This window comes from Macaca mulatta, chromosome 4 (assembly GCF_049350105.2).
Source record: "Macaca mulatta isolate MMU2019108-1 chromosome 4, T2T-MMU8v2.0, whole genome shotgun sequence".
In the NCBI taxonomy this organism is placed as follows: Eukaryota; Metazoa; Chordata; class Mammalia; order Primates; family Cercopithecidae; genus Macaca; species Macaca mulatta.
In genome coordinates this window covers 2163958-2176480 of record NC_133409.1, presented here as the reverse complement: position 1 = coordinate 2176480, position 12523 = coordinate 2163958, and positions in this window count along the sequence as shown.

Below are 12523 nucleotides of genomic sequence, written 5' to 3'. Positions count from 1 at the left end.
CAGTGGTTATTAAGGTATCAAAGTCTTCTTGCCTCATCTTTTATAGAGAATCCCTTCTTGGGCAGAATGAGGCTGGCCTGAGTTCCCGTCTTCACAGAACTGACAATTTTGGCCTCTCCTTCCACCACTATCCTGGGTGTAGTGAGAATGAAGCTCTGACTTCTCAGCATTGGTGGTTGGCGTTTAAAAACCTTCACCTGGTTTCAGGACAGGCACGCCAGGGATCCACACAAAGCTCTGCAGCCACACCCGAGGGCAGCCTGTTCTGTTGGCTGCACAGGGCCCTGCGTGTCTCTTGTCACGTGTAACAAATCTCTGAAACAGCAGCCGGCCGCACCCCAAACCCACAGGCCTGCTTGGCCACCACATTCAGCAGCTGTTACCTCTGCTCATCAATGGCCATTCAAACGGCTGCCTATTGATTGTGGGCCTAGAAAGGCACAGCTGAGCTCATTAAAAGACGTTTGTCATGGAGCCACAGGTTTCCATGTTGACCTTCTTGCCCTGGTTTTCATTCCTCCTTCTCTTCTCCCTACTCTGACATTCCTCCGACTCTCACTTTTGTTTGCAAACCTCTGGCAAAATACAGCATCATTCTTTTAAGTCGTCACAGTCATGGTGGCCTTTGTGCTCCGGCTCTCAGAACACGGGGTCAAGGACATGGAAGTCCCTTCAGGAGTGTGGGGAGGCTGGCTCCCTGCCTGTCCACCTGGGCAAGTCAAGGGCATGGAGGCCCCTTCAGGAGTGTCAGGAGGCTGGCTCTCCGCCTGTCCACCTGGGCCAATGTGATCCCCGAGCTGCAGCCTCAAATTCGCTTTGTGCATCTCAAGGCTGGAGAGGAGGCCTGCGTGGAGGTGCCGATGTCTGTGCAGGGACCATGGGACGCTGAGCGCAGGGCTGCTGTCTGGGGCCTTTAAATGAGAGAAGGGAGTGCTGGGGGAATAGGATGGGCCATCTTCCTGGAGAAGAAGAACCGGAGACCATAAATCCTGTTAGAAACCACGGACTCTGGGTGTTAGAGGCCACACAGCCTCAGTTGCAGTGGTGACAGTAAATCTCCTCTTTTAAAATCCTTTATCCTAAAAATTTTCACGCACATCTAAATGTAAAGAGAAAAGTAGAGTGACCCCATCACCCAGGTTCAAAAATCAGCAAAATCCTGCTACCCTGCCTCCAGCTGTGTCCCCACATACTTTAAAGCAAATCCCAGACAACGTGTAATCTCTTCCATCTATTTCACGTCTCTAACAAATAGGTTCTCTTCTTTACATCACCACAATAGAGTTATTTCACCTAATAATTAGCAATAATTCCCTAATGTCATGCAATACCCAGTCCATGTTCACTTTCCCTGGGGGCCTCTGAAGGTTTTTTGACCATGGACGTGGGACGTGTTTGTGTCGGACTCTGAACACGCCCAGCTGGCCTCTGGATGGCACGTCTCTGAAAGTCCTTCAGTCTGTAGCCGTTTTCTTCCTCTGTGAAGTGCATTTTAACTGAAGACACTGGGTAATTTTTCCTATAGAATTTTCTACATTCTGGACACCGCTGAGTGGGTCCTCGTTGCATCCTCCTCTCTTAGCTGTGTTTCCTAGAAATTGGTGGTTAGATCTAGGTGCCCTCTTTTTGGCAAGAATCCTCCCAGAGGGGTGCTCTCTGCTCTCTGCATCAGATCAGAAGGCAAATGAGGCCAGGCTGAGCACCCACAACTTCCAGCTTCTCAGGGCAGCAAGCTCAGGAAAACCCACGAGAGGCGGGTTCTGAGGAAGGGACAGTGTTGATGGAGCCGCCACAGCGAAGACACTTTCTGACACAGAAGCCCGTTGCACACAGTCCTCCCGTGGCCGACAAACGTTGTCAGAGCCCCTCCTTCTCCCCATCCGAGACGAGGCTTCGCGTCTACCCTCCTGGCCTGCTGGCTTCCCCTCGTGGTGGAGGTGGGCTGAAGTCTCCTCTGTCCCCTCCACGAAGTTGGCCTTGCTCATTCAGCTCCTCCCCTCCCTTCCCTCCTCCATCACCCCCTTGCTTTTCGTCCTCTCCCCCAGGCCACCAGGAGGTACCCCTGTCAGCTCCCAGGCAGAGCTTCTCAGTCATCACTGTCTTTCATCCTCCTTCTCGCTTTCTAAAGTCTCCATGACACACTCTGTTTACCTGACGCTTTTCTTGGGCCTTAATGTTGGCATTTCCCCAAATCCCATCCTTGACCACCTTGTCATCTACCTACACGTTCGTCCTGGTTATCACATTTATTCCCAGGACTCTAACTGAGAACTCAATGCTAATGGCTCCCAAGTCTATATAATTTCCCCAGCTCTCTGTCTTGAGATCCAGAGATATCTAAGAGTGCTGGATTTCTCTGCTTAGACAACACACGATAACTCAAACTTAAAATGTCCAATTCTGAGCTCATCTTCCTCTCCTTCAAGCCTGTTCCTTCCCCTGCCCTACACCCCGTGAAGGAGGATCTACTGGTATTTCAGACACAGCGAGCCTTGCAACCACTGGAGAATGTGTCCATTATGGAACTGACCAATAGTGGGAGCCCAGCCAGGGGCTCCTTTCTCTAGGGTGTGTGCCTGTGGGAATGCAAGGAGGGTCACTAGTGCCTGTGAGACCCTGGCAACTGGGGAGGAGGCCTGAGAGCCGCCGGGCTGTGTGTGGGAGCTCCAGCTCCGCCCATGCCCAGAGCACAGGGCAGAACACAGATGTTGGAGGGAATAAGCCCACAGTGGACCCAAGTCCTCTCCAAAGTGCAAGAGAGAAAATACTGTGCACCAAGACAGGGGGTGCGCACACACCTCTCCAGAGGCTTCGGGACTGAGTTTGCTGTGTGCAGATGTGAGTAACTCCAGCCCAGGCTGTTTTGCCTTCTCCCCAGAAGCCTGGAATAACGATACCACCAGAGGTTTGTTTTGCCAGTAGTTCTCCGTTTTTACGGTGAAGGACGGGGACCCTGTGCGCATGGAGACTTATCTCTGGGGAGGGTGAGGAAGGAACTCAGTCTTTCTGAATTTTATGACTTAGGTTTCTAAAAACCTTTGCAATAGAAAAATGTGTAGTTATAAAGAATAACATCTTATAGAAAAAGTAACATTAGGTGACTAAGGTGAAATGTGGACTGACAAATTCATTAGGGGCTTTTTAACTATTCAGTAAAATAAAGCAGTGAGGACTCTGTATCAGTTACCTGTTGATACTGTAATAAGTTACCACACATGTAGTGGCTTAAAACAACACAAACATATTGTCTTACGGTTCTGGAGAGCACAAGGCGAGCCTTGGTTCACTGGCCAAGTCAAGGTGCTGGCGGGCTGATTCCTGCTGGAGGCCTGACGGCATCGTGCCTTTCCTTGTTTTCCAGCTTCCGGGGGCCGCCGGGATGCTCCGGCCTGGCCCGTTTGTCTTCAAAGCCCATGACTCCAGCCTCTTCTGCTTCTGCTACCATGGGGCCTTCTCTCTGACCCCTCCCTCTTACAGGGACCCTGGTGATTACCCAGAGTAAACTGGGCCCAGGGTAATCCGGGATAATTTCCTGTCTCAAGGTTCTTAACTTAATCTCATTTGCAAAGTCCCTCTTGCCTCACAGGTCACAGAATCCTAGGTTCTGGGGATTAGGACGTGGCCATATTCCAGGGGAGGTTATGACTCGCCTACCACAAACATCATATCAAATTGGCATCTATGACTTCATAGATCTTAAATAACAACGGGTCCTTCCTGAGGCTGATTTCCACTCACTCTCGCCTCTTGTTAGAAACATTTTTGTGTTTCCTGTGCAGCAGCTTTTCCCCCTTGTAGCTGTCCTGCATCTGGCATCAGGTTTCCTTGTTTGCAGGCCTGCCCTGCTCCGAGTTCTGATCCAGAAAGAGCTTTGGGAGCTCCTTTTGGGGGCTCAGTGCCCTGTATCTGAGGAGGTAGCTTCTGGGGCCCTTGCCACTACCCGAAGTCTGTAGGCCCTGGTCCCCGGCTGCCTCCCGCCTGCTCTCCTGTGGCCCAGCCCTCCCCTTCGGGCACCCACCTCACCTTGCAGTAGTGAGGCCGGGACAGCCTTGTCCATCTCCCCTGCACTGCTCAGCAGAGCCTCTGGCTCCTCCCGGTTGCGCTGGCTCCTTCTCTGCTGGCCTCAGCTCCCACTTTTCCTCCTGTTTTTCCTCAAAAGTCACAGAGCTTTAGGACCTCCACAAGCTCTTGCAGGTGGGAAGGAAAGGGGCTGGAGTAAATCTGTTCCCACGTTCCCAAGGCTGAACGTGCAGCAAGGTCACATTCCCTGTGACCCCTGAGTATCTCTGCCATTAGAGCAGGGCCACTGCCATGGGCCTCTGTGTCTGAGCCGCATCCCTGAGCCAGAGCCTAGAGGGACCTTCTGGAAACAGGAAACACTCCTTCCATGTCAGGTGGGTAAGAAGCACTGCGGTTACAGCGCCCGCCTCACCTCACTGTGCGGCAGCTGAAACTCAGTGCGAGGCCTGAGTTCTCTGTCTGTGAGTACCCTCCAGGTGCTCCTCAGTGTGCAGAGCCCTGCCTGTCACGAGATACTTGCAGGAATGAGGCAGGCGAGGCCTGTGCGGCTCCTGTGAGCCTCGGCCATGCCCGGTTCAGGTAGCTGGAGACGGGGCTTCCCACATCGTCTCTCACTTTGCTCCTCTCCTCTGAATAAAGGCAGCATGAAATGGGATCCCTCAGGAGCCCCTGATATGGTTTGGCTGTGTGTCCACACCCAAATCTCATTAGAATTGTGATTCCCCATGTGTGGAGGGAGGGACCTGCTGGGAGGTGATTGGATCATGGGGGCGGTTTCCCCCAGGCTGTTCTCGTGATGGTGTGGGAGTTCTCACGAGATCTGATGGTTTAAAGGTGGCGGTTTCCTCCAGGCTGTTCTCCTGATAGTGTGGGAGTTCTCACGAGATCTGATGGTTTAAAGGTGGCGGTTTCCCCCAGGCTGTTCTCGTGATGGTGTGGGAGTTCTCACGAGATCTGATGGTTTAAAGGTGGCGGTTTCCCCCAGGCTGTTCTCGTGATGGTGTGGGAGTTCTCACGAGATCTGATGGTTTAAAGGTGGCGGTTTCCCCCAGGCTGTTCTCGTGATGGTGTGGGAGTTCTCACGAGATCTGATGGTTTAAAGGTGGCGGTTTCCTCCAGGCTGTTCTCCTGATAGTGTGGGAGTTCTCACGAGATCTGATGGTTTAAAGGTGGCGGTTTCCTCCAGGCTGTTCTCCTGATAGTGTGGGAGTTCTCACGAGATCTGATGGTTTAAAGGTGGCGGTTTCCCCCAGGCTGTTCTCGTGATGGTGTGGGCGTTCTCATGAGATCTGATGGTTTAAAGAGGGCAGTTTCCCCTGTTCTCTCTCTGCTGCTGCTTTGTGAAGAAGGTGCTTGTTTCCCTTTAGCCTTCCACATGAGTTTCCTGAGGCTTCCCCAGTCATGAACAACTAAGTCAGTTAAACCTCTTTCTCAATTACCCAGTCTCAGGTAGTACCTTTATAGCAGTGTGAGAATGGACTAATACTTTTCTGGATGACTTGGGGAATAACTCTAGAGTTTAGATTTGAAGACCTACCCTATGACAGTAAACACCCAAACTGTGAACTTGGTTTTCCTTAGACCAGGGCTCCAAATGTCATCTCTATGGGACACCCAAAATAGCACAGTGAGACATAGTACTGTATATTAAGATACAATTACATAGTTAATGATACTTGGTATAGTTTACAATACAAATTAGAGTTTAAGCACCTTTGTAAAGGAATAATTCTGAGGATGGTTTGTAGCTTTCACCAGTGTTTCAGGAGGATGTGTGACGTTAAATGTTTAAGAGTCTTGCTTTTGGCGCCTATCTCTTACATTTGAGTCTTCCCTAGGCCGGTGGTTACTACACTTCACTGTGTATTCAGATCACACACGTTTGTCAAATGCAGATTCCTGGGCTCTGCCAGGCCACAGATCTGGAATTAAGCAGGGCTTCTGATTTTAAGCAGGTGACAATAATGCCGATGTCTTTGGCTTGGCATACAGTTGACCCTTTTCCTGGGATGTGCCTGCGGGAATAGCAGGAACTGTGCTCATCACACCTCCCCGCGTGGCTCTGTGTCTCTGTGATGTCTGCAGAAGATGACAGCAGTTTCTGAGCGTTGAGAATCAATGGCATCCTGTTCAAAGAGCACGTGAATTCCAGGAAGATGTGAGCATTTAGACAACCCAGCCTGGAGCCCCGAGTCATGACGGACCAGTTGCGAAACAAAACACATGAGGAACCCCTGTGCTTCTTGCCCGCCATCTGTGGGCAGCAAGTCCCCAAGCAGGGAGCATGCGTCCACTTCCGGTGACTGTGCCGTGCCCACGACCGGGGACAAAAGACTCCCTGTGTGGGACACAGAGCTGGTGCTGGCCCTGAGGTAGGGATGGTCAGCAAGGAGCAGAGTGAGCCAGGGAGGGAGAGTGGGAGAGATCCTGAAGGAGTTAATTCTTCTCGCAGTCATGGTGCCCCATTCTACAGGCAGCATTGGTTGGAAGTGCCAGGAAAGATTAGTGTCTGCCTTCACTGGAGTCACCCACTTCTTTTAGCTGAGAGGACGCTGGGTTTTGACGCGCTGCGTTGTATAATCAGTAATGGATTGTTAATGTTCTGTAGGCTGTTTGTTTATCCTTGGATAAACATTAACCGAGTGTAGTCACATACATTAATACATGATGGTACCATCACACACATGTTCTCATGGGTGTGGACACCTCACTCCATCTGTCTCATGTCTACGTTTTAAATATTTAACAAGAAGAACGCAATGTTATGGGAAAGCAGCTCCAGATCTCGACACTTTGGCCTGAGGAAATCGTTTTGCCTCCTTATGTTTAGCTTCCTGCTTTTATTTTTAGCAACAATAAACACACACAAAGATACTCAGCTCTGAAAACCCGTTCTGCTCTGCTCTGTCTGTGTGACCCCCATCCTGGGTGTACCAGGGGTTTTGTGTCTCTGCAATCTGCTTTCCCAGCAATGGGGGGATATCCAGTCATTCATTTGCATTTTTTCTATGCTGTCATCAAACCAGGGGCCATGCTGGCCTTGGCCAGTCTCTAAGGACGAATGCTGTGGACGCTCCAGAGGGCTGGGAGCAGCCCCAGGTCCTAGCTCTTGGCTGCACCCTCTTAGCACCACTAGCTTCATTCCGGTAGTGCACAGACTTGAGAGATGGCCCCATGCCCTTGTTCCAAACAACATAGCTGCAAACGGAATTAACGGGCGTCTTTACCCTGCACCTGCACACTTGGTGTGCCCTCAGTCTCTGTGATGTCTGCATGTGAGTGTGTGGGGTGGGTATGTGTTTGGGGGGAAGGTCGGAGTGCCAGACAAACTCTTTCTCAGGTTGGCCCTGAGTGAACCGTTGGCACACAGAGAATGTTCCCTTGGCACGTTCATACCCTCACAGCCATGCACGCGGTCTTGGATGAGCACCTCCCTGTGTGTGCCTGGGCTGCCTTGAGGTGAGCAGTGGGCCAGTGAGGGTCCTTTGTAGCGACACACTGCAAACAAGCTGAGCTGGGGGCTGGGGCTGAGGGTCCCTTCTCTCCATCCCTCCCACCCTTTCTGGAACCTCCTTCATGGTCAGGTGCAAACATGCCTTTGCCTAGAGCTGCTCTGGCACTGCTCTGGCTTCTAGCTGAGTTCTCCTCCCTCTCACCCCCACCCCACAGCCTCCCACTCAGGCAGGGACAATGCCTCTCTGCGGGTCAGGCAGCAGCACAGGTTGCTGGCCGGGGCAGCCGTCACTCACCTCAAGGCCCAAGGACACATTCTTGGGGCTGAGAGCCCAAGGTCGCTGTGGTACTTGGGTCTTCAGTTAGTGGCCCAGCAGGCCATGGCCCCGCTTACCTGGCCTTCCTTCCTATCTTCCGAATTGGCTTCAGGACAACACTGTGTTTACATTGGGATAGGCTCCCTTGGCACCAGTAACACACATGCACACACACTCACACCCACACACGCTCACACTCACCACACACAAACACATATGCACACACGCTCACACTCACCACACACAAACACATATGCACACACGCTCACACTCACCACATAAAAACACACATGCACTCACACATGCACACACTCAGCACACACACACACCACACATATAAACACAGATGCACATACACTCTCTTACACACACACCACACACAAACACGTATGCACACACTTGCACACATACATCACACATATAAACACACATGCACACGGACTCACAAGCACACCCATCACACACAAACACATATGGACCCACATGCACACATACACTCACACCTACGCACAGGCACACACACAGTCATATACATGCACACACTCACACATGTATGTGCACACACTCAAGCATTGACACACACAAGGCACATGCACACACACATTTTCATGCACACTCGCTCACACTTGCACTCCTGCACACCTGCACAAACACATGCACAGGCAGCCGAGGCTGGGCTGTGTCCAGTGCACATTGCATCCTGGCGATCACAGCTTCTCAGCTTCTCGAGGAACCCACAGAGTCCATGCCTCACCAGCATCCCCCATCCCCCCGCCCCCTCCCTGGTGCTTCTGTCCTCTGAAGCTGGGAGAGACAGGTCCACGGAGAGAACCTGTAGGGGACGTGCCTGAGGCCGCTCACCACAGCCAGACTGAGCTTCTGTCAGTGGCTGGGATTGGGGGCTGGTACAGAGGAGCCAAACAGGAATTGGACCCCAGCAACCCAGGCCCATGGCCATGGGCAGGTCATCCCTTTGCAGGTCACATTGGCCTCACCTGCAGATGGGTGATGAATCAAACACAGGGCATGGGAAGTACCAGTTGAGGAGGGATGTCAGTGTTGGGCACACTGCGGGGACAGTGGTCAATGACAAGCCTCTGATGAGTTCTGTGGCAGGACTCAGATGCCTGCCGGGTCTGAGCACAGATGCGTCTGTGCTCACCTGGTTTGCCACCGGGTGATAGCACGTGCACGGGCCAGTGCTTCTCAAGGTCTTGATCTTGCGGGGTGGAGTCACAGCTGGGCGGGTGCCTTGGGAGCCCCACCTCACACTCCTGCACCTGTGCCTTCAAGCAGGGTTTGCTGGAGCTGTGTCAGCAGGGCAGAGCCCCTGGACATACAGTTCGGATTGGCTGTCTGCCAAAAGGTGCACCTGCTGGCAGCAGAGCTAGAAGCAGCAGTTCTTTTGAGCAGCAGGCATTTATTAAGTGCCTGCTGTGTGCAGGTGGACAAAAAAGCATTTGCTAATGAGAGAGTTACTCATCCAAACAAATATGCTTCTCAACTGCACACTTGTATTCGTCCAGGTTCTCCAGAGAAACAGTCCAATGGGATAGACAGACAGATAGATAGATGGATAATAGGTAAATCGACAGATAGATAGATAATAGGTAAATAGACAGGGTCAGTGGGTGAATAAATGGATGGATGGATGGATGGATGGATGGATAGATGGATGGATAGACAGGCAGATAATGAGAGAGAAATAGACAGAGAGAAAGAGATTATTATAAAGAAATGGCTCCTGAGATTGTGGAGGCTGAAAAGTCCCAAGACCCGTAGTTAGCTTAAGATCCCAGGAAAGCCAATTCAGTTCAAATCCGAAGGCCAAAAAGACCAAGGTCCCAGCTCCAGTCGTCAGGCAGAAGTGCCCTCTTCCCTGGGGCACGGTTGGCCTCTTTGGTCTCTTCAGGCCTTCAGCTGAGCGGCTGAGGCCCACTCACATTGGGGAGGGTGGTCTGTTTTACTGAGTCTACCGATTCAAACGTCCATCTCATCCGAATGCACCCTTGCAGACTGAATCTCTCAACACCTCAACACAGTGTGGCCCAGTCAGGTTGACACACAAAATTCACCCTCACCTGCTCTGCCTCAGAGCCACACCATGGGGGCAGAGTTGACTCCGACTCCCTCAGCTCTCTCCTCTGCCCCCGGCTGCTGGCAGCTGCTGCCATCAAGGTTGTCCTGTGGGAGCTTAGGCTGTGTGCTTTCCCCAGACAGCTGAGTTTCAGGAAAACCCACATGGGGCCTTTCTTTTCTGTTGTCAAGGAGAGAAACCCGGTGTCATCCATGGGAAGAGGCAGCCATTGGCAGAATCCTGGGAGGGTCTGGCAGCTTCCCTGAATGCCACGGAGGCTAGGATTCGTCCCATAGCCCTGGCTCTCAGCCACCCTACCTTGCATGTCCACAGGGTCAGTTTCCGCGTGCACCTGGTGTTGGACGGAGGGGACAAAACAGAAGCCCTCACGGGCCATGCCAGAGCACACAATGCCAGCACGGTTTGCCTCTGAGGCCCCATGGTCAGGGCCTGTCTGAACTACCCCAGGACCGGGCAAGATTTGACTCCAGGAGCACAGGGAAGTGCCTGGGAAGACTTGGTTAAACTAAAAACAAGCCACAGGTTGTTTCAATTCAAAACTGAATTTTTCAAAACATTTTAACATTTCTGAAATCAGAAAATTGACATGGCAAAATTAACGTCCTGATATGTAAAATGTGGAGGCCGGGTCGGATGAGGGGCAGCAGGTGCCAGCTGAGGCCCGGCTGTGCCACCAAGGCAGGAGGGGCCCCTGTGCAGCTGCAGGCAGCCTTGTGATGGGTGGGAGGGAGGCAGTGGATGCTTGCTGAGGGGCAGCAGGGATGTCTCCCTCCTTGTCCAGGCCTCATGGCCACACAGGGCTGGGTGCTCGCCACTCTGGCTATCATCCTCACCCAGGCAGACCCTGGAGCCTGGCCACACTGAATCCTGACATTAATTTCCTTAGATTAATGCTTCTGATAGAAGTTTTGTGATCTTCTAGGATGGATGGAGGGATTTGCTGGTCATATGCTAGTTAGTTACCAGTAAATGGTATATTTGATGTGCCAGGCACCCTGCCCAGTGAACGCATGGTGTATTCTTTGTTCTAAGTACTGGACGCACAAACGAAGGCACCTTTTTTGTCTTCTGCATTGTGATAGGTAAATGGATGATGCTTCTTTTAGCTAGGTGCTGTGCTGTACATGAAGGTCCCTTCCATGTGGTAGGTGCTCTGCTGGGTAACTAAAGGCACCTTCCTGTGCTAGGTGCGGTGCTGGGTACATGAAGCTACCTTCCTGTGCTAGGTGGTTTGCTGAGAAAATGTAGGTACCTTTTGTGTGACAGGTGTTCTGCTTAGTAAATGAAAGTGTCTAACATATGTTAGGTCCTGTGCTGGGTAAATGGAGGCAGTTTCCAGTAGCTCAGACCTGTGCTGGGTAAACGGTGGTAGCTTGCGTGTGCCAGGTCCTGGGCTAGGTAAATGAAGGCAGCCTCCAACAGCTAGGTCCTGTGCTAGGTAAAGAGCTTCCCTGTTCAGGTCTTGTGCTGGGTAAATGAAGGTAGCTTCCAGTGGTAGGTGCTGCACTGGGTAAGTGCAGGTGCCTTCCACATGCTCGGTCCTGTGCTGGGCAGTTGAAAGTGTCTCCCAGGTGCGAGGTGCTTTGCTCAGTAAACAAAGGCCCCTTCCACGTGCTGGGGAAATGACATCACCTTCCACGTGCTAGGTCCTGTGCCGGGGAAATGAATGGTGCCTTTCCTGTTTCCAGCCCTGTGCCAATTGTATTCAAATCTTCTGTCTTCATCTTTTTAGCAACCATGGAAGAATACAAGTATTTCCATTTTATATGCAAGGACGATGAGACTCAGGTGGTGAGGCTGGTACAGATTCCTCTTCTATCAGGCCTGCGAGGTTTTGTGTGGGACCCTCATGCTTTATACACAGGTTTTCCTGTCCCGCGGTTGTCTGTCAGGTTCTGGGAATTCTGAGCTGGAATGAGGCACTCCAGCAGCATCTTCCCAAGAACACAGAGCCCACCAAGCCTGCACAGCCCACACAGCACGGCCCCTCATTGCAGATCTGCTGCCCTCGCGGGTTTAGGCCTGGTGCTCCCCTCTCACAGGGCTGTGCCTCAGACCCCACATCCGCGCTGCAACCTGGAATGCACCTGCCACATGGTGTGAGAGGCATTTTCTGGGAGATGCCCAGGGTGGTACCTTCACTGGAAAATAGTGGCTACTGGGTCATGCTGAGGGGCCTTTAGGACATGGAGCTGCAGCAGCAGAGGGCTGGGCTTTGGTCCCATTTGACCCTCCCCCATGCTTCATCCTGAAGTCCTTTAATCTCGGTCTGATGTTTAAAGTCGGGACAGCCCCTTCTACATGACCTTGGCGAGTTGTGTGTGGGAACAGCGCAGAGCTCTGTGAAGTGTCAGGCGTCTTCCCGGCCACAGGGCATCATGGTCAGCGTGTTGCAGGGTCAGTTGACCACTTGGACACCTGGTTATGACCATTTCAGACTCTTTTGGAAACAATCTGCTTTTATTCCCATTAGCAAACAAACTTGCTCAGCGGTTTGATGTGACAAGCTACAGGCAGCGCCAGAGTGCGGTGTGCCAGCATGAGAGGGAGTGAGCAGGGGGCAGGTTTTCTCTGGAATCGTGCATTGTAGGAATAAATCACGTGTGTGTTTGCACCTTCTCACGCCTATGTGAAG